The sequence below is a fragment of the Rattus norvegicus genome, chromosome 9 (assembly GCF_021556685.1).
Source record: "Rattus norvegicus strain SHRSP/BbbUtx chromosome 9, alternate assembly SHRSP_T2T, whole genome shotgun sequence".
Classification (NCBI taxonomy): Eukaryota; Metazoa; Chordata; class Mammalia; order Rodentia; family Muridae; genus Rattus; species Rattus norvegicus.
In genome coordinates this window covers 89,653,924-89,676,553 of record NC_141542.1, presented here as the reverse complement: position 1 = coordinate 89,676,553, position 22,630 = coordinate 89,653,924, and the positions used below count along the sequence as shown (strand labels likewise).

The 22,630-nt window shown below is 46.1% G+C and overlaps 1 long non-coding RNA gene across 3 annotated transcripts in view; it reads right to left on the bottom strand.

Moving 5' to 3' along the window:
- Window positions 1-21,304, bottom strand: part of LOC120094704 (uncharacterized) — a 42,386-nt gene extending 21,082 nt beyond the window's left edge. For 2 of the 3 annotated variants that reach the window (XR_015629633.1, XR_015629634.1), the window contains exon 1: window positions 9,754-9,850. This is a non-coding gene — a long non-coding RNA (uncharacterized LOC120094704). Of the gene's footprint in view, window positions 1-9,753; window positions 9,851-21,175 lie in introns of those variants that run through there. The other variant, XR_015629635.1, reaches the window with a different exon arrangement.
- Window positions 21,305-22,630: the final 1,326 nt, after the last annotated feature.

The window sequence follows — 22,630 nt, the reverse complement described above, 5'->3', positions numbered from 1 at the left end:
TAGAGGGCTCATATCCAAAATATACAAAGAACTCACGAAGTTAGACCGCAGGGAGACAAATAACCCTATTAAAAATGGGGTTCAACCCATTCAGAGCCTGCCCCACATGTGGCCCATACATATACAGCCACCCAATTAGACAAGATGGATGAAGCAAAGAAGTGCAGACCAACAGGAGCCGGATGTAGATCGCTCCTGAGAGACACAGCCAGAATACAGCAAATACAGAGGCGAATGCCAGCAGCAAACCACTGAACTGAGAATAGGTCCCCCGTTGAAGGAATCAGAGAAAGAACTGGAAGAGCTTGAAGGGGCTCGAGACCCCAAAAGTACAACAATGTCAAGCAACCAGAGCTTCCAGGGACTAAGCCACTACCTAAAGACTATACATGGACTGACCCTGGACTCTGACCCCATAGGTAGCAATGAATATCCTAGTAAGAGCACCAGTGGAAGGGGAAGCCCTGGGTCCTGCTAAGACTGAACCCCCAGTGAACTAGACTATGGGGGGAGGGCGGCAATGCGGGGAGGGTTGGGAGGGGAACACCCATAAGGAAGGGGAGGGGGGAGGGGGATTTTGCCCGGAAACCGGGAAAGGGAATAACACTTGAAATGTATATAAGAAATACTCAAGTTAATTAAAAAAAAATAAATAAATAAAAAAAATGGGGTTCAGAGCTAAACAAAGAATTCACAGCTGAGGAATGCCGAATGGCTGAGAAGCACCTAAAGAAATGTTCAACATCGTTAGTCATAAGGGAAATGCAAATCAAAACAACCCTGAGATTCCACCTCACACCAGTCCGAATGGCTAAAATCAAAAACTCTGGCAACAGCAGGTGCTGTCAAGGATGTGGAGGAAGAGGAACACTCCTCCATCGTTGGTGGGATTGCAGACTGGTACAACCATTCTGGAAATCAGTCTGGAGGTTCCTCAGAAAATTGGACATTGAACTGCCTGAGGACCCAGCTATACCTCTCTTGGGCATATACCCAAAAGATGCTCCAACAAATAACAAAGACACATGCTCCACTATGTTCATAGCAGCCTTATTTATAATAGCCAGAAGCTGGAGAGAACCCAGATGCCCTTCAACAGAGGAATGGATACAGAAAATGTGGCCCATACATATACATATACATATACATATACATATACATATACATATACATATACATATACATATACATATACATATACATATACATATACATATACATATACATATACATATACATATACATATACATATACATATACATATACATATACATATACATATACAGCCACCCAATTAGATAAGATGGATGAAGCAAAGTACAGGCTGACAGGAACCGGATGTAGATATCTCCTGAGAGACACAGCCAGAATATGGCAAATACATAGGCGAATGCCAGCAGCAAACCACTGAACTGACAACGGAACCCCTGTTGAAGGAATCAGAGAAAGGACTGAAGGAGCTTGAAGGGGCTTGAGACCCCATATGTACAACAATGCCAACCAACCAGAGCTTCCAGGGACTAAGCCACTACCTAAAGACTATACATGGACTGACCCTGGGCTCCAACCTCATAGGTAGCAATGAATAGCCTAGTAAGAGCACCAGTGGAAGGGGAAGCCCTTGGTCCTGCCAAGACTGAACCCCCAGTGAACGGGATTTGGGAGGGGAGGGGGAGGATGGGGAGGGGAACACCCATATAGAAGGGGAGGGGAGGGGTTGGGGGATGTTGGCCTGGAAACCGGGAAAGGGAATAACAATTGAAATGTAAATAAGAAATATCCAATTTAATAAAGATGGAGAAAAAATAAAATTAAATTTAAAAAAAAACTACATGCTCAGTTATGCCCACTGCTTTCCATCTATCAGGCCATCGGTAAAGAGGGACAGGACTGGGCAGTCAAAGATAGAGGGAATGACAGCGGTGGACAGGACAAGAACTAAGCAGAGAGCAACCCAGGTGCTGTTCCTCAATGAGGAGAAACAGCGCTGGCTCGGCCATAACACCCTCCTTCACTGAGACAAACCCTGGGGTACAAAACACGGTTGCAGCGAAGCACCTTCCATGGGGCATGAATTACAGAGCCCGTGTCTCATGAGAACAAGGTGACCTCCACTGGTGGATGCATCCTCCTCCTGCTAGCTCGACAACGTGTTTTAACTCCCAGGGAAGTCATAAAGGACAGCACCAGTATCGGGCTCAGGCTCAGACTCAGGCTCCTGTCACCCCATGCAGGAATCTAACTTACCCATTCTCTCTAACTTACCCATTCTCTCTCTGTTCTGCAGCCCTGTTCTTTAATGTCCATTGTAACTCCATTGTCACATGCATAGTCTGGCTACCAACCGTAATAAAGAAACTGATGGTAAGAAGTTATACCCTGTAACCACCGCTCAGTGACAAAGGCAGGGGAGCATGGGGGAAGAGCTATGAACGACATTTGTAACAGCTGCGTTTTTACTTCTGGAGCTGATGTGCAGGTAGAAGATGACAATAAGCTGTGCTGGGCAGGAACCACTGAGGAGAAAGTACTTCTGCTCACTAATTGTGCTGAAGGAAATAAGTAAACAGTGACCATTGGCACTGCAAGAACCTGGGGAAACTGCCCAGTCACCTCAGAGCTATTTACCTTCCTCTGAAAGCCTGCGGGACAACCGGACAACCGAAGAGATTAAACAGAACCAAGGCACAAAAGAAGCCCCATTTCCGCATGCCTACATTACATGAATCTCCTGAGGGGTTGCGAATGGTTAAAGTTGAAGAAGCCCTGCTTTAAAACACAGATATTTTTTAATGAGGTAAAATTTTATCTGTTAGAATTTTTACCTCTTGTCTCTGTCTTTGGGTATTTTATCTTGCTGTTCTGTCTGCCTAAATGTGGCGGTTCATCCTTGGATGTCAAAAGGCAGGGGACAGAAAGACAAACCAAATGAAAGCCAGCAACCTAAAAGGAATAGTAAACGTTTGTGTCTAGGAAGCACCATTGAGAGACAAAGGATAGGAGGCTGGGGTGAGCTAGATCTGAGCTTGAATTCCAACTCTTAAGATTTTCTACAGTCATGAGGCTTGGAGTAAGTTATTTAACTTTCCTGACCCTCATATAATTAATTAATCAACAAATTGGTACAGGGTCGAGATGGTAATATATATTGGAAAAAGACAATAAATAACAAATTCAGAAGGCTAATGGAAAAAAGGCAGTCTTTATCATAAAATTCTCTTTAAAGAGGGGGGAAGGGATACAGGCATGAAGAAAAGCTTTTGAAAAGGGGTAGGAGGATCCACTTGGATGCTGATTTGACAGGAGAAGAGGCGGTGGCGTTTGATTTGTTTTGATTTGTTCTGTTCTGGTTTTGATTACAGGCTCTCACTGTGTGTGTTCCTGGTTGTACTGAAATGTATGCAGACCAGGTTAGACCAGGTTAGCCTTGAAATCACATGGGTCCACCTACCTCCACCTTCTAAGAGCTGGGATAAAAGGCATGTGCCACTGTGTCCAGCCCATGATGGTGTTTTTTAAACCTCTCAAATCCCTTTCCCATCTTAGGCTCAGTTAAGTAACAGACTCCCTGAAACTTTCTAACTCTCAGAGCCTGAGATAAGCAGGCGCCAGCAGACAGCTAGGCTCCTGCAGGCACTCTGATGAACTCTAATCACACCTCATAGTGAAAATGGACCACAGCTATCTCTGTCTTACAATGCACTGCATACAGGTTTGGGTGAGGGCAAGGAAGACTGTGTATGGAATAGTTTCGAAGAGGAATTAGCACTGAGAAGTCGTGATAATAAGTGTAGTTGTTTCCTCCTTGGAATTAAGAAAACTCTATGTGGTAAGAACTGGGGTGACGTGTTCAAGAGCACGTGTTTGCTTCCCAAAGGCTGGACGGGTGCTCTACCACTCCAGACCAAAGCTTCTGATTTTAAAGCTTTAGAATATAAAATACTATCCTTAAAGAGTCTAGTCACAAATACCCCACAACATAGAGCTCATATAATGATGTACTAATTGGATCATCAGTAGCTCAGAAATGAGGGGAAAAAACAAAAACAAAACAAAACAAAACAAAACAAAAAAAAAAAACAAAAACAAAAACACACAGAGGAACCTGCTATTTCACGAAGCCTGTCCATTTTTTTAACAACAGAAGAGAGAAGCTACTTGGCCAAGTCACCAGAGTGCTGATTGAGTGTCCCGTGTCCTTGGTCTCAGCTACGGTAGAGAGATTAGAATAGGCGTTCGTTCTGATACACCCTTGTGAGAGACCATTTCTTTCTCTGCATGGATTACAAATCTAGTCAAAAATAGCAAACCACCGGCGTTTTTACCTTTTGACTCTGGTCTGACATTCAGCAAAACAACCAGGTAAAATATTGCTGGTTGGTCCCAGCCCTCCCCTCCCTTTTCATGCATCAAAGTCAGAAGATGGTTATTAATAAGCATCTACACCTGCCTCTGCCCTGGGTTCTGTGTCAAGACACCCTGACCTCTGACCCCTGACCCCTGACACCAGACAAGCTGACACCAGAGGCTGGCTAAGCTACCTCGAGGCAGCAGGGAGAATGCCGAAGTAGCAGTTAGAGAGAGAAGAAGAGGCAGAGGGAAAAGCCAACACAGAACAGAGAGTTGGAGACAAATCTACTTTTAAAGAGAAGGCTCCCGGCTGCACTCGCTTGAAGCAAGATAGAGAGTTCATGACTTATATAGTCCTCCTTAGATGTCTCCTCGCTGCTTCAAGCACAGATTTTTTTGCCTTCTAGAACAAAACTGTTCTAAACTTGAGTTCAGGTGGAGCCTGACTCAGTAGGGAAAAATCAGACTAACCCTACAACTGCTTCATTGATTCCTAGATACTGCTAGTGGCTTAGTAAGGCTAAACATTTCGAAACCATCGAAATCAGCTTTCATTTATAAATAATTACTTAAACAAACAAACCAAAAAAAAAATAAAAACCATTCCACCGCCCCCCAGAAGAGCCCTACCCTGCCCCATACACCGATAATGTCCCTAGTCTCTACCTAGGCTCTACCTAGTGGGATTTTTGAGAGCCCCAACACCAAATACAATGTGGGGGAGGAACACATAACAGGGGAACTCCAAACTCCAGTCTGGAAAAAATCAAATTGTGTTGCAATAACAAACCCAGGAGTCACAGGCACGTTTTCTAGATTTGTTATGTCATTATTTCAGGGGTCGGGGTAGAGAGATCTATATAACCCTTGAATGCTTCTGAGTCCCACTGTTCCCTCCAACCTCTATGATCCTATGTTTCCTAGACAGCTAAGCCCCGCCACTAAGAAAGCAGAACCCACCCAGAGTCCGTGGAGGTGCCTAACCCCGTCCCCAGAAAGAGGGGTGTCTGGAGTCCAGTGGATGCCTGCTCTCTCCTCCTGGCCCAGCCTCACAACCACTCCCCTGGAGAACTAAACAAACAGTGCTTTAGAAAAGTCCTTGAAAGGAAAGGGCTGAGTCAGGCCTTTTTGCTTAAGTAGTCCCCACCTGTTCCTCAGCTCTGCCCTCCCCCCAGCGCACCCACCCTGCCTGTGTCCCCTCCCCCTTTTCTCCTTTGTTGCTCCATTTTTAAAGGGCAGGGTTGACAGCTCTGGCTTGAGCAAAGCCAACCGTGGAGCCAGACAGAATGAGCAGCTTGGAGCTGCTGACCTAAGGATTCCACCCCCTCCTCTACCCCTGACCCAGCCTCCCACCCCAGGCTGCACGTGGCTGTAGGAGGGAGGAGGGAAAAGAAAGAGGGGAAGAAAGACAGCCACACTGTTTGCACCCTTAGGTCACCCTTCTCCGGCTTCCTGGACTCTGCATCTTGCAGGCCCTGGCTGCCTTCTGTCAGGCAGAGATTATGACACCTTGAGAAGGAAGATAGGGCGTGACAGCACAAAAGAGAACTCACAGAGTCTCACAGAGACATGCTCTCTATTGAGGAAAGCCTCTGTGGAGAGCCATCAACCTGATTCTGAGCTAAAAATAACTTGGGATGTAGCTGGGTTCATAGAGTGTTTGCCTCACTCCTGAGACCTTGGGTTTAACCCCCAGTACCTCATCAAAACCCTGCGTGGCAGCGCCTGCCTGTAATCCCAGCATTCAAGAGAGAGAGGGGGACAGCCGGATTAGAAGTGCAAAGTCTTCCTTAACTATCTGAACTAGAAACCCGTCCTCAAGCAAAACAAGACAGGAACACGAAAAACCTTCAGGGCTTTAGAGAAAGTGAATTCATTGCTCACATTCAAAACTGAGGAAAGGACCTGTTCTTCCTTCTTCTTGAAGCTGCATGGTACAGAACCATTGCTCCAAGACCAGGGCTGCCTCTGTAAAGCTCAACCTTTTCCCCCTCTAATTACAGTTTATATTTTGAGCAAATTGTAGATTTACATGCAGTTGCAAAAAAAAATTATAAGCCAGACCCTTTGTGTTTTTGTCCAGTTTCCTCCCAGTAAGGAGGTCTTTTAAAACTGTGCGGCACGGTGTCAAAGCTGGGATACTGCTGTTTATTGTGATGAGGACTATTTCCAGCATCAGATCCTTCCCTTCCCTCTCACAGCTACATCCCCGGTCCTCCCACACACCCACTCCTTCATCACTAGTCTCTATTTCTATGAGTTGATACTTTGTTATTATAAATAGAATCACACCCGACCTTTTGAGGGTGTTCATTTGCTTGGCCAGGACTATCTCTCTGTGGCATAGCATTTGCCTGGCCGGCAGGAGGCCCTAAGTTTGGTCTTTCATCCTATCTTAAAGGAGGGTGCCATACATATACAGCCACCCAATTAGACAAGATGGATGAAGCAAAGAAGTGCAGACCAACAGGAGCCGGATGTAGATCGCTCCTGAGAGACACAGCCAGAATACAGCAAATACAGAGGCGAATGCCAGCAGCAAACCACTGAACTGAGAATAGGACCCCCGTTGAAGGAATCAGAGAAAGGACTGGAAGAGCTTGAAGGGGCTCGAGACCCCATATGTACAACAATGCCAAGCAACCAGAGCTTCCAGGGACTAAGCCACTACCTAAAGACTATACATGGACTGACCCTGGACTCTGACCCCATAGGTAGCAATGAATATCCTAGTAAGAGCACCAGTGGAAGGGGAAGCCCTGGGTCCTGCTAAGACTGAACCCCCAGTGAACTAGACTGTTGGGGGGAGGGCGGCAATGGGGGGAGGGTTGGGAGGGGAACACCCATAAGGAATGGGAGTGGGAAGGGGGATGTTTGCCCGGAAACCAAAGAATTATTATTAAGTATGAAATAAATTAAAAAAAATAAAAAAATAAAAAAAGGAGGGTGCCATTCATTCAGCATAGTTCACTAGAGATTAGCCCAATAGCTGTCATAGCTCATTCTTTTTCATGGCTTGGTAATATTACTCTACTATGCAAATGGATGGCAGTCGGTTTAGCCATTCACCTGTTGAAGGACTTCTGGGTTGCTCTCAGGTTTAGAGGGGGTCCTGTCAATATTTGTGTTGGTATCAAATTGAGTCTTCCTTTCTCTGTGGTAATTGTTCATGAGCAGGTACCTGGGCCCTAGAATTGCATGTTTAATGAGGCACTGTTTAAAACTCTTCTCCAAAACCTACCTTGATATGCCCCTCCCCCAAAGTGTCACCTGCATCATCAAGGAGCCTCAGTCCAACCAGCCCCACCCATTCAGGAGACTGAGTCCACAGATTTAAAGTATGGTTACTAGTTCTTCACCCATTGTCCTACCTCAAGTTAGACTTTGGCATGAAACTAAGACTACAACATTTTCTAACTTACAGGATTCTTCTAATGGTCTCCACCAATTAAGTCTCCCTTACCTTGAAGCAGGATAGAAAGACAAGACTATAGGGGGAAGTTGGGGATAGGGGGGCTTCTAGGAGATGTTAAGACAGGTCCAGGCTATGTAGTCCAAACTGACCTTGAAGCAATCCTCCTGCTGTGTAGTCCACTGTTACTAGAATCACAAGTGTGCTCAACTCAGACAAAGAAAATTAAGGGGGCACAGCAGAGATGAGAATTCTTTGTCCTTGCTGGCTAAGATTCAAAAAGACTCATAAAAACCTCAAGTGAAAAAGTTTCTGGTTGAGGCACATGACGCATACTCACGTGGTGAGACCGACTCATGTCATGTTTTGCTGAGGCAAGACCCACGAGAGAGCACATGATGTTTGGAGAGAGTATAAATAGGACTCAGTAGACAGTGATGGCATGCTTGCATAGTCAGCCGAGCAATGCTTCCCTGGTCTCATGCCTTTGTCTTGTCTTTGTTGAGAGACACTCAGCAGGGAACTTATCCTGCTATTCCTGCTAGTCCTGGTCACTCCCACTGACTCGTGCCGAATCCAGGGGGAGGCCTGGCAGTTTCTACTAGATCCTGCCACCACTGCTGATTCATGGTAGGTATCCTACTGAACTGGGCTGCTGGTACCCTGTCAGAGATTGGAATCGTCCCCTTCTAAACAGGTCCACATCCCCTTGTCCTATTCACCATATTTTCTTCCCAACCTTTAGACAATAGACTAGAAGTGGGGGGGAAAGGGAGGGGGTGTTGAAGTGTTTGAGAACCTTATTAAAGTAGGCTTAAAAAAATCTAAGCCTACAAAAGTCCAACATGGTGGAAGTCTTCTGGGTTTAGGAGAATTAGGAGTTCAAGATTATTTTCACATACACTGTGAAGACTACTTGATAAAAAAAAGGAGACTCACAAGCAGGAACCATATTTACAATTACACATATCTTGACTTCCTTGAGACCTACATATAACAAGTATTCCTTTGGCCTTTTTGATCAACAGTTTTATCTTATGGGCCTATCATGCACCTCAGAAACTCCTGATGCTCTTGCTCTGACTGCTGTGATTAGCGGCTTCCGATGCCACAGCAGGATCAGCTCCCCACATCCTCATTTTCAATTTAGCCTGGTTTTAAGTTTTCAGTGTTTCAAGCTGTCTTCTAAAAAATCATTCCATAACGCCTAGGTATGGTCGCTCCTGACTGTAATCTCTACACTCTGAAGGATAAGGGGGAAGGTAAGGTCAGTCAGAACCACTGGACTACAAAGTCTGTCTCAAAAAAAAAAAAAAAAAAAGAGCGTTGCATATTGAAACATTACAATTCATCGTGAAATGTACTCTTCAGTTAAAGACTCACTAAAAAAGAAAAGAAAGAGCGAGCAAGAATATAGGTCAGTTAGTAACGCCCTTGACTAACATGGATGAAGCTCTGGGTCCAATCCCCAACACCACGTGAAACCAGGCATGGTAGCACACTTCTGTAATCCCGACATGTAAAGGCAGAGGCAGGAGGCTAAGAAGTTGAAGGTCATTTTTAGCTACATAGTGAGTTGGAGGCTCCAGCAATCATATGATGCCATCCTTGGGAAACGGCCTCCGTGTTACTCAACAGACCCAAACCTACAGAAGAAGGGGTTGCTGAAGAGAAGTGTGGCCAAGCGCAGGGCCGCCACATCCTAGAGCCCGGCCTATATTTACAACAGTAAGACCAAATCTCATGACTCTGATGAAAATCCAGCTGTCCTCCCTGGGGAAAGTGAGCCGGGATTGGCAGCACGGTCATTTTGTTGGCTTGCCGCTTATCTTAAAATGGTGAGACTCTGGGCTGAGCGCAAACTCGAATCATCTTCATCGCCTTAGCTCCCAGAGTTCACCCGCTTGCCAGGCCTGCTGTGTGCTTTGAAAGAGATGATTTTCTCCTCCTCAAACACCCGAGTCCATCTAGAAACAAAACCCAAGCTTACCTTCTTGGAAAGACATTCACTGAGCCCCTAATTTGGAGTTGGAGCCACTAGCCCCAAAGGAATAGGCTGTCCAGTCCCTTTTTGGCCCCTGTACAATGCCTGTGTAAGCCTGACCGGCTCAGACCAGAACAAACTGGCAGAGACAGAAGCTGAAAGAGGTTCCTGGCGTGGTATTCCGCCTCTGGGAGCGAAAGCCTCCCTAATGGTCAAGCAAGGTCTTCTGGGTCTGGTGACAAAACTTTAACCTTCAAGTCTCACTCCAGACTTTCTGAAGAGTGGTGGGAGGGGTGGGGAGTAGGGAGGAAGAGAAGAGAAAACTTAATGAGAAAGGCAGAGTCCAAACAGATTCTGCATCTTTTTGCTAAGGAGGCAGATGTAAGAGAATTGCCACAAGTTTTATAAAGCAAGTTCCAGGCTAGCTAAGTTACCCGGTGAGAACCTGTCTCAAAATCCAAAGTAGAAGAAACAAATTTTAAAAAATGTTAACTTCACCCTGTGCCGTGCAAGTCTGCACCTGGCTGCTTTGTAGCAACAGGTCTGTCAGCTTTCGGAAGCAGGCTGGGCAGATGTGGCTCAGTACTCTCCGGATCCTCTCGTCTCATCCCCAGCTGTCAAAGTTTGTTTTGAAACCCACTCTAAAACTAAATAAACAAATCATCCTCCCTTGCTATAATAACACACCATGCGAAACAGCAGGGCTCTGTTTATGAAGCCCCACAGCTTTCTCTGGAGGAACTTTGAGATCTCAGACCCCACTCCCACCCCTCCACTCCAGTGTTTTCTGCTGACTGTTAAGAGACCATTTCAAATTCTCTTAGCAGGAAAGGAAAGTCACTCTTCCACTTGGCTAGAAATGAATCAGTTCTTCATGTCCAAGGACTGGTGCGACTCAGGACCTTGACATTCTTGCAAGCGTCGAGTCCACTCACCTGTGGATATCGGAAGTCTTGAGTAGTAGACCCTAGTTTAGGGATTTCTCTAGGGCCAGCAAGATGGCTCACCAGGTCCCTGCAACCAAGTTTGAGGATCTGAGTTCGATCCTTGGAACCTACCTGGTGGGAGAAGATAATGACTTCCTGCAGGTTGTCCTCTGATTTCCATACACATGCTTTAGTATGGTCGTGCCCCACTCCAACACACACACACACACACACACACACACACACACACACACACACACACACACACAAATAAGTAAACATAGAAGACTTCCACATCTGCATGAGTATTCCTGGAGAGCTGAAGTCACAGCCTAGCTACCTTTAAATTCCCAGCACTGAGCTCAGTGCCTACAATCCTCCATAAGTGTTGATTTTGGTGAATGAATGAAAGAGATGGATTCAAAATGGATGTAACTGTGAAGCACCCTAGGATGCTGAGAAGGTTGCATTCATCACCTTCCTATGCGGCTTCCTCCACTGCAGTCCAACCACATGTGATGGCTCCTCTCCAAGCCCCACAAAAACACAAATTTACATGCTCCTTGGTCCACAGAGATAAGTCCATTCCCAAGATGACTTCCCACTAGTAAAGCGTCCTGGTACAATCTGAGAGCTAAAGAAAGACTGCACAGACAATGCAGGAAAGTGGGAAGTGAACCAGCACACGTGAGGCCTGTTGCTACCCTCCATGGACAACCTGTAGCTGCCTCTGCCTCTGCCTCCTCAGGTCTTTCTTTGGACAACAACTTCCAGTGTTGTCTAAGTCACATATTAATGAGCCTATTGGGTACCAGGTCTGTTTTTACCTGATCATCACCTTTTTCCTTATAGAGCATCACCTGGTGCACAGAAATCTAGGACTTTATCGTCATAGGGCTGATGGTCCATGCCAATAATGGAGTCTATGGAACCAATGACTAGATTAGTGATTAGTCATGATATTCAGGCAGGTTATGGTCTGCAACAAACAGCCCCAAAGTCTCTAAGGATGGACAGCCCAGGTTTGCTTCCTGACACCTTCTCTACATATGTCTGCTGCAATGCACATGCTGTCCCTTCCAGGCCACTGGGCTGATGGGAGTAGCCATCAGCTTAGACATCAGTGTTGGTGATGGAACAGAATGGAACGAGTATGGCAAGCCCCACACCCGCTCTTAAACCTTCCAAAGCCAAGTGACCACCATCACTTCCATCCGTACCTTGTTCTCCGAGGCAGGTTCATGGCAGCACCTAAGTTCAAGTGGGGAGAGAAAGGTAAGCCTGTCTCCACAGACAATGGCACTGATAGCTGCCACACACTGTGTCTTTCATAAGGTAGGGAATCTAACAATCAACCTGTATCCGTCAGGAAGGAGAAAGAAGTAAACGTTTGCTTATCCCTGAGGGCTGGTGTAAAGAGAAGCCAGTTTGTTAGAGGAAGGAAATGAAATGCGCACAGGGACAGCATTCAAGTGCTGTCCACAGGACAAAGGTGGGCTGAGGGTGGGGAAGGTGGGGATTCCAAGCAGATGGAAGAGACATGGACTCAGTGTAGCACTAGAAAAAAATAGGAACAGAGCAAAGGGGTTGGAAAAGGAAAGAACAGGGTGGTGGGGAGAGGCAGAGCAGAGACGGTCCAGAAGCTTCCAACAGACGGATACCACACACCCTCTTCCTGCAGCCCTACACACACACACACACACACACACACACTGCAAGAGCATGACTTAGGGGCTTCAAAAGTGACAACATGCTGAGGCTGGTATCAGGGCAAGCGAAAGGCAAGACTGGAAGTTGCCAAGAAGACCCAAGTACTGTCTGCAGGCCAAAGTCAAATTTGAATTTGTTTTGTCCTGTTTTCCTAATATTGCTTCAGGTATTTTCTCTCTCTCTCTCTCTCTCTCTCTCTCTCTCTCTCTCTCTCTCTCTCTCTCTCTGGGTCTGTGTGGTTGGGTGGGTAGGTGGGTGGGTGTGGGTTGGTGGGTCTGTCTGGTCTGTCTCTCTGTCTCCCCCACTTATTTATGTACTTGTTTCATTTTGGATGAGGAGTGTGAGCAAATGTGCTGTGGCACACATGTGGAAGTCAGAGGACAATCAGAGGACGTCATAGAAGTTGGTCCCCCCTCTCACTGTGTGAGTCTGGGAACCAAACTCAGATCTGCAGGCTCAATAGCAGACATATTTACTCATTGAGCCATTTCCCACAGCCCTAACTAATGTCTCCCTGTCCTCTGCTATGTCTCCCATCATTCTGAGGGCAGGAGAACTGCTCCTCTTCCTACTGCCTTGGTGCTTACTGTCTTTTCCCCCACCCCCCAATCAGCCCTGGGCACAGCTTCTTCCCACTTCTCCAGCCTCTCAGAACTCCTCTCATATCACACTACATCTCTGGGGCCACCAATCCCCAAACTCACTAACACACTATGACAAAGCACTCATTCCCCTCAGAACATGGTCTCTATGAAGGGAAGCCTCCATGCTGTCTCCACTAAAAACAGTGAGAGCCTTTAGTGACAGGTTTTACTCAATTTAACCTCTTAATCCCAGCTTCCATGGCAGGATTGAGCAAGACCCAACAACCCTGGGATCCTTTGCAGTAATGACTGTGACATTCTGTGTGACGGGTTTATTTAAACAATCACTTTGTCCATTACCACTAGCATCACGGTGCAGATGGAGAACCAAAAGCCCAGAAAGCAAGTAGCCAATTAACAATTACACAGTACGCCGGCCTGGCTTTGAGCATCTGCTCCATCGATTAACTGTCTGTGCATCGTTAACCTCAGTAGTCAACAGCGTCTCTAAAGGATGTTATAGAAGTGGCTCCTCTCTTGTGAGCCCACCACTGAGTGGGAGGAATGACCTTTCCACTCTAGGCTTCCTGACACCAAAGACAGTGGTTCAAAATTACAAGTATCTGTGCTCAAGACCAACTATGTCAATGGTTCCCCAACTTTCTCATGCTTTGATCCTTCTACACAGTTCTTCATGTTGTGGTGACCCCCTCCCCCCAAACATAAAATTTGTGTTGCTACTTCATAACTGTAATGTTGATACTGCTGTGAATCATAATGTAGATATCTGTGTTTTCCAGTGGTCTTAGAAACCCCTGTGAAAGGGTCATTTAACCTCCAAAGAGATCTCAACCCACATACTGAAGACTGCCGATCATGCTGGCATTTGAGTACAGTGCCAGAAGAGAATTCAGGAGTTGCTTTCATTTCATTTTACAAGAGCTGATGATGGAGCCCAGACCCTTGAGCATGCCAGGCAAACACTATATCGTTGTACTCCAGCTCTTGCCCACAAGGGCTATCAGTAAAAAAAAAAACCCATCAGAGAATTTGTGACAAGGAAATGGAAGTCCTTGGCTCCAATTCCCACCCCTTATCATTCTACCCCTCTTCCTCCAAAGACATAGAAAAGAACCAACAGTTATCATATGACACCACTAAGATTAAGATGTTGATCAAGCACTTGACCTACCCTCACTGAAGCAAGCCCTCTGGATAACTGAGTCCAAAGCCATATTTGGGGCAGCAACAAGATTTCAGGAGTTGTCTTGGGTCATTGGGCCAAGAGAAGGTCACCAAATGTGCCCACAGGACTGTATGTCCTTGGTCCACTGGGCACCACACACCTTGAAGCTGCTAACAAAGACATGAGGGACGAACTGGACACAGGACATTGGGAAGCCAAGAGAATGCCACCAAGAATGGGTACCAGTGAGGCAGGAATAGAACAAGAGCATCAGAGTATGGCTGCAGAGCTCCCTGGATGGCAGCAGCTGGAGATGGAAGAGACAGCTTTCTGATGGGCACGCTGGGCAGCCAAGACTTCATTTGAGGTCTGGCCAAGTCCATTCTCAAGCATCCCCCTGAAACATGAGCCAGCACTGTTTCTTAGCAGCTGGTTCCCACTGTGGCCCACTTTCTCGTCTCTTTTCTTGGAACTCTCCTCTCCTGTCACACACTCCCTCCCCCTCCACCATTTATTTTGGAGACAGGGTCTTCTGTAGCCCTAGGCTGATCTCACATTCAGTATATAACCAAGGATAACTTAAAACTCTGAGATTCTCTTGACTTGAACCTCTTAAATGCTAGGATCACCAGTGTGCACCACTGTACCAGGCTATCCTTGCCTTAAGCCGCTGCCTTAGAGAGAGATTGAGGATCTCATGGGGAATGCCTAGGCCTTGTAGGCAAGGTTCCCGCCCTCCTACACACACTGTGCCCTGGGTATTTGCATGTCAATACCCAGAATGCCCCTCTTGTCCAGGCCAGAGCCCTGGACATCACTTGCCACAGTCTGGAGTTGGTAAGCTGGGGTGTGCCTCCAGGACAATGTGTTTGCTCTCATGCCAGCTGAAATTAGAAAAGGGGTGCTTTGCTTACAGCCATGATCCCTTTGATAGAGTCCAGCTAGTTTGGGGTAAAAGCTGGCACAGGCAAAAAGAAAGCCAAATGTACTGCATCCACGTTGACAGTCATCTGACCAGCTTTCAAGGTTCCCTTGTGCTCACAAGTCCACCCACCAACACCATCATACACTCTTGTTTGGCCCATCCTGGAAGCTGAGAGTGCGAACTCTTCTTAACATTCATAACAACAGGAGAACCTTCTTGAAATCCAGGCTAAGGTTTTCCTTTGTTTTTTCCCATAATTTGTTTGTACAAAAACATTCTAGCCTTTGTCCTGGAGTCTTGGAGTTCCTCCATGATTGTTTGACCATCCCAGAGAAAGAGTTGGGGAAGCCAACTACTCCAAGGCATGGAAGAAGAAAGAATCTGCCGTGTGTTAGAGCTAAGCATCAGAGAAACACCCTTGGGCAGAACCATAGGAATGGTGACATGTGTGCTTGGGAAAAGGAGGGTGATAGAGACATAAAAAGGAAGAAGCAGTAAGCAGAACTCCTGCTCCATGCTAAGCATCCTCCACAGACAGCTTCTTTTGTGCAGAGTATGACGGTAGACAGGCCTCCTGCCCCTGTGTGCCAGGAACTCTTCCTGACTCAAGCAAGTACTTAGCAACCCAGTAAGACAGCCAATCAGCCAAGCCTCCTGTGCTTGGAGTTGGGCTTCACACTGGTAATTGGGGACACACAGGGAAGCAATATGGCTGCTTCAAGATGGTGGCTTGGTACACCAGCAGGACCTCCGAGCCCCTTTCCTCCCTTCCATGTTGGAGAACTGCTTTCCAGATACCGGGATCATGTTCCCTTGAGTCATCTCCACTCTCTCAGAACGATAGTAACTCTGAATGAGTGGTCGCTGGAGTCATATTGCTTCCATTCAGAAGCAGGCTCTGCTCGTTCTTGGCTTAAGGGACCTTGGGGCAAGAGCCTCCCAGCCTCTTCATCTGCAAAAGAGCTAATAAATAACTGCCCCTGTGGAGCAGAGCGCAAGGCTGAGTGGGTTAGCACAGGGATTGTTCAGACAGCACCTGATGCCTATCAAGTGCTCCATAAACATTAGTTCCTGTTGCCATTGCAACTGGCCACACATAGTAACAAAAGTCACTGCCAAGCTCAGGAACAGCAGCCAAGGGCTACAGACCTGAGCAAGGAGAGATGGTTTTTGCAAATGGATCGAGAATCTGGCTTTCTTGCTCAGATCGCTAAGCACATAAATTCAGGAAACCAGGCGTTTAGAACGTCTGTAGGCCAAGGACGAGCCTGACCGTTGGCATGATTAGCTGTAAAAAGAACTCAGATATGAGAGGGCATCTCCTACCCCGAGTCCCAGCCACTACACTGTTGTGGCGCTGAGGATAGGTGACATGGCAGGAGTCACAGCCAAATTTGGAGATAGTTCTCTGGTCCAGAACCAGGAAAGGCAGGGGGTCTATTATGAGGTCAGTGTAACTCTAAGTCCTGAGAAAGAGGGTGGTAGCCATGTTGGCTGAGTGTCAACAACATTGACGCCACCCTCTTTAGGAGTCTTTCCACCTACCCTCCCCTATAGGAATCCTCAGAGTGGATTCAAAGGCATGAGGATCTTAGCACTCTCTTCTTTCTTACCTCAGACTAGATTAGAAGAAGAAGAGAGCGGTTCACCAGTGAACTCAGCTGTTCTCCCGTGTCCAACTCTGCAGCCTCTGGGTTTCTGGTATCTCAGGTGACTAGAGGAAGGTCAAGACCACCTGACAGGCCTTTATGAAGTACCTTTGTATAAGTCTCCCACCCAGAGGCACCACTCTGTCTCGTCACAGCTTAAATTGGAAGAGAATAAGTGGGTAAATGTGTGTGTGCCTACTCATGTTTATGTACATGGGAAAGTCGGAGGTGCCCTGGGAATGTAGCTCAGCTGGTAGGGTGTTTGCCTAGTATATTATAGAAAGCCCTGGGGTTGATATTGAACTCTATATAAACCAGGCAAGATGATGCATACCTATAATGCCAGCATTGGGGATGTAGAGAAAGGTGGATCAGAAGTTCGAAGTCATCCTAGGCTGTATGGCAAGTCCAAAGCTAGCCTAAAATACATGACATGATATATTCTTTTTCAAAAAAGAAAAAAATCAGAGGCAAAGGAAATAAGGAACAGAAAAACCACCATTCAGAATAAGAAAAGTGTAATTCAAGTCTGGAAACCAGGAAGAGTAGGTACCACCTGTCCTACTTTCAACAGCCACACTCTGCAAAGGACATGCATTTGGAATCTCTTGAGACAATGAGGGTAGGATGTGGGTGATTGCATCTCGGGTGAAATTTCCTTGTGTCTCCTCCTGTTCTCATTACCTTACAACCCATGTTTTCTCCTGGATAGTGATGCCTCTTCCCTCCTCTCAGCGCACACTCATTTCTCCACGTCATACACATTCTTCCGATGCAGGCTTCTTCTAAGATGAAGCCTGATTCATGAAAAGAATGTTGAAAAACCTTCAATATGATTCATGGCCAGAAAGGGAAGACTGAAGTCACCTGGTTTGAGCTCCGTCGAGGCCACATCCAAATACAACACAGAAGGCCGTCCTTTCTGTGGCTCTATGGTCCAAATAAAATAAGAGCAATGAAAACCGAAGCTGTTGTGGACATTTTTGCTGACTCGTAAGGTAAATTATAAACCACTGAAGTTCCTGGATCTTTCTGTCTCGGGTAAATTATGGTCAGTTCTTCCTAGATGCCAAGAGATACATATGTGACTCCGAACAAAAGCACTTAGTGTTTGACGATACTTAATGGATCTGTCCTTCAAATCCTAATTTCCTCTGTAAAACAAACTCATAGATGTTCCCATGTCCCAGAACCATACCATACTATGCCCTGAACATACACAGTCTCTCTACCTTGCTTTCTCTGGTCTCGGCATGTTCCAAATGGGTTGCACTGAAGGAGTCCTGAGGTTTTTTTTTTTTTTCAATCTTATCCTTCTTCAACACTTGAGACTTGTAAATTTAACTATTAGCTAGGGTTAGTTATTGTTTTGTTTCTGCCAAAACTTAGCTTGTATCTTCCTATTCTCTCCAGTGTGATGCCAAAATAGACCTTGAGTGTAACATGTGCAGAACAGCATGTTGCCTAAATAAGGGAAAGGTGTTCGTGGGCAGGGTGGGTATTGCTTTGTTGAGAGAATGACTGCAGGAGAGGTGATGGTCATATTGTAGAGAAGATCTCTGAGGAGAGAACTCTTCCAGCCTTAGACTGGAGGGCTAACACATCCTGCCATTCAATACCTCTTCTACAGTCCACGAGACTGGGATGAACTTAGAAGGACCAAGATGGAGAGAAGTCCACCCTTTCTCACTCTCCAGCCCCCATAGAAATATCTGCTCCCACTAGCTGGATAGAAAAAGAGAAAACTATAGGACTTCGTGGGACAGTCCACTACTCGCTTTGACACAATCTTGCTGTGGCCTTTAGAACCCGAGACATGTGTGATGGAACCATAAAGGCCAACAGGGGGTATATGCAAGACTCTTCTCTCCAGAGACTGACACCTGCTGAGAGAAGACTGGAAATTTCTTTTTTCAGTTTTACAATAATAATTAGAAGGATGGACTGGCACCATCAGTAGTTGGCATTCGTCTTCTTGGTTTCATGGAGAGCCCTTCCTAGCCAAGTCAGCTTCCAGTAACTGAGTTATCATGGTCTTCCCTTACCCAACTCCCCATAGGAAATTATCCTCCCATCTATGGATAAGCAGATGGGCCTGGGGTTGTAGATGGGAGTATGAAGCAATAGAGACGCATTATAGTAAGAGGCCCAGTAAAGATAACTGTTTTTCCTTGCTCACAGAGCAATGGGCACCACAATTTGGAAAAGTGTGATGTTTTCCAAGCCCTGAGGGGTTAGCAAATGAGACATACCTGCTATAGGGACAAGGACTGTGGCATGTTGCTGTGTTTAGATATGCTTTGGCTTCTAAAAGCTCATATGCTGGAAGTGTGGTCTCCAGTGCTGTGGTATAGAATTGCTAGAAGTTAAGCATGGAGTCTCCTGGAAGGTAAGTAGGTCACTGGGGATGCCACGCTAAGAGAGGGTTAATCTAGTTCTTTCAAAGTTCAGGTTAGTCCCCTGGATTGTTACCCATAGAGCCAAGTTGGTCCCTCCCTGATCCTTGGCTTCCTATATCCTCATGTCACCATCTGTCACATTTTGATGTAGGAGGAATAGCTTCAGAAGAACCACAAGGGTAAGAGTATCATGCTCTTCAATCTCTAGAACTAGAAGATAAATAAAGCAATTTTTCATTGTTTGTAAAGTACCAAGCCTCAGCTGCTTTATGATAGCAGCAGAAAACTGACTACTACACATATTAATAGAAGAAGAAAAAAAAAAAGCCTCGATGACTATCATAGAAATTGCTATCTTTTCTGATGAAGACACCCAGATTGTTAGCTGATTAAAGAAACTGGGCAAGTCAAGCCAGAGTTGAGGCTACAACCACTGTCTTCCAGATGTTTGGTTGTTTACTTGTTTTGTTTTGATGTATGCAAGTGCTCTATCTACATGTACATCCACACGCCAGAAGAGAGTCTCAGATCCCATTATAGATGGTTGTGAGCCACCACGTGGGTGCTAGAAATTGAACTCAGAACCTCTGGACCTCTTAACCACTGAGCCATCTCTCCAGCCCCATGTCCTCTGGTTCTCAATGTCACTCCCCTCACAATTGCATTGTGCATCAAGCTCCAGGAGCTTTTCCAAGCCATCGCCTTCCCTCACACCCTCCCACTTGGCATGAGGACTGTTTCCTGCAAAGGTTGCCCTGGTTGCAAAGGTAGAGTTGATGCCACATGATAGGTAGAGGCTCACCCACGGGGGGAGGACTGTGGCAAAAGAGGCCTCTTAGGAGGGAAGCAAATTGTGGGGAAGAAAGGAAAACCAAGAGTGTTGACACCCTGACAATGTGAGATGTTTGAGCTTTTCTAGCTGAGCGAAGCCGTGGACAGCCCACAAAGTGTCTGCTGCTGGAAGAACCATAAGCCCAAACACGTGCTTGCACTCTCCCAATCTCCTCTGAACACTGTGCCATGGCTGCCTGAAGAATCCCTCAGACAGGCCCAGTGATATGACTCAGCAGGGAAAACCACAGACACATGTCATTCAAGCCTGGAAATTTGAATGTGACTCCTGGAAACCAATGGGGAAAGAGAAGGCCTATTTCTGAAGGTGTTCCTGCGACTTCCACACGTGTTTCATGCACACACCACCACTACCACCACCACCACACCAACAACAACAACAACAATAATAATGAATAGTAATGATAATGATTTTATTTTTAAAGAATATCTGAAGTAAATAGCACAAGATGTCAGAACCAGAAAGGACCTAAACACACCATTGCTGACTCAACCTAAGGAAAACAACTTATTTTTATTTATGATACATCTCAAAGCTAAGTAACAACCAATGACAGGAGTCTGAGCACTTGCTTGCAAGCTACAAGCTTCAGCTAAAAGGACTGTCACTCAAGAGTCCTCCCCAGATTCTGTATCCCCCTCTCAGGCCTAGGTAGGAATGTTCAGGACTTGATCAAAGGTCGTTTTCAGCCCTCTGTGGAGATATATACCTGTAATCCCAATCAAAAGGATGATTGCTATAAATTCCAGGCCAGCCTGAGCTACCAAGTGAGATATTTCAACAATACCAAACAAGCAATGACATGAATTATTTGTTATGAGTCTCCACAGTACATTCTGCTGCAGACTTCACCAGGCCCTCTGGTCATCCCAAGTGTTTGGAACCGTGCTCTCCCAAAAGAAGATCACTACCACTGTCTGCCAGAGAACTCTCTCTCTCTCTCTCTCTCTCTCTCTCTCTCTCTCTCTCTCTCTCTCTCTCTCTCTCCGTGTGTGTGTGTGTGTGTGTATGTGTGTGTGTGTGTGTGTGTGTGTGTGTGTGTGTGTGTGTGTTTCTCTCTCCTACTCCTTGGCTACCAACCAACCTTCACACCAAGCTGTGGTAACATGCAAATCACTATTGAAGAACTAGGAAAAACCAAAAAGGAATGGCTTGTTTGACTACTTTGTAATGAGCTTTGAAGATGGTCATCCTACCTTTTCACAAGGGCCATCTGTGCAGAATCACACAGTGCATTCCCTGGGGGCACCTTCCCACAGTAGATTGACTTGCATGGGCTCTCCTTCCTTACGTGTGCAGTGTGTCCCACAACCCTTGTTACTGCTTTAGTCCCTGTGTTCAAATACCCAATAAGAAACAGCTTAAGGGAGGAAGGATGGGCGGTGGCTCATAGCTGGAGAAGGTACCATTCATTGTGACAGGAAAGGCATAGTGGTAAGTAGCTCTCTGGTAGTAAGAGTATATGGCTGCTGCTTACTTGTATCTCAGTAAGCCAGAAGCAGAAAAAAGAGGTGAATGTCTGGCATTAGCTGGCATTCTTCTTCCTCTTTTGTAAAGTCTGGGACCCCAGTCCCCAGGATGCTACCATCCATACTCTGGGCAGGTCTTTGCCCATCAGCTAAGTCTTTCTAAGTCTTGGGATTCACTGGATGTTTCTTTTTTTTAAGATTTATTTATTTATTTTATATGAGTACACTGTAACTGTCTTCAGACACACCAGAGGAGGGCATCGGATCTCTTTACAGATGGTTGTGAGCCACCATGTGGTCGCTGGGATTTGAACTCAGGACCTCTGGAAGAGCAGTCAGTGCTCTTAACCGCTGAGCCATCTCTCCAGCCCTCACTGGATGTTTCTTAAACCAATAAGCTTAACAATGAAGCAGCCTTGCCTCCCCACCAAGTCACTTGAACTCAGACCACTCACATGCCCTCACATACCTGTCTCTGTGTCATTAATGCCTCTCTCCATAAATCACCCTCCTCTCCTTCCCATTCAAACTGGCCTCATTTCCTAAGTCCATCCTGTTTTCCTGCTCTCAGACAGAGCAGCCCACGCAGCCACCACACAACCCCAGACACCAGGAGAAGAAACAGCTCCAGCCCATGGGCCTGATCTGGAGCTATTCTGAAATGAACTTTCAATGGGGATAATGAAATAACCTGCCATTGTGGCCAATGGGTCCCCATTATTAAACCAGCATTCAATTTCTTTTACATTTGTTCTGTGGAGAGCCAGGGCTACACTGGGGTTTATTGCCACTCTGTCTTACCAAAGGCTAATGATCAATCACCTGTAGATTTCCCAGCAAGCATGGTCTCCTGCTAATCAGTTCTCAGTGGGGCAATGCTGCTGTGAAACAGGGTCTTGGTTTCTCCTTCCAGTGCTGATAAAATGCTCTGAAAAAAAGCAATGCAACTAACCAGTGCTTGCCTCACTTTGCCCATTTTATACAGTTCAGGATGCAGTCAGGAAGTGCTACCACAGAGTGGGCAGTTCTTCTACCTTAATTGAAATAATCCCCCACAGGCATGTCCAGAGGCCTATCTAACTGACCGTTCTAGAGTCTTTCAAGTTGACAGTTGACACTAACCACACAGAGGATTAAAAAACATCTGAGAAATTACAATGACTCCGTGTCTCTAATGTGTCA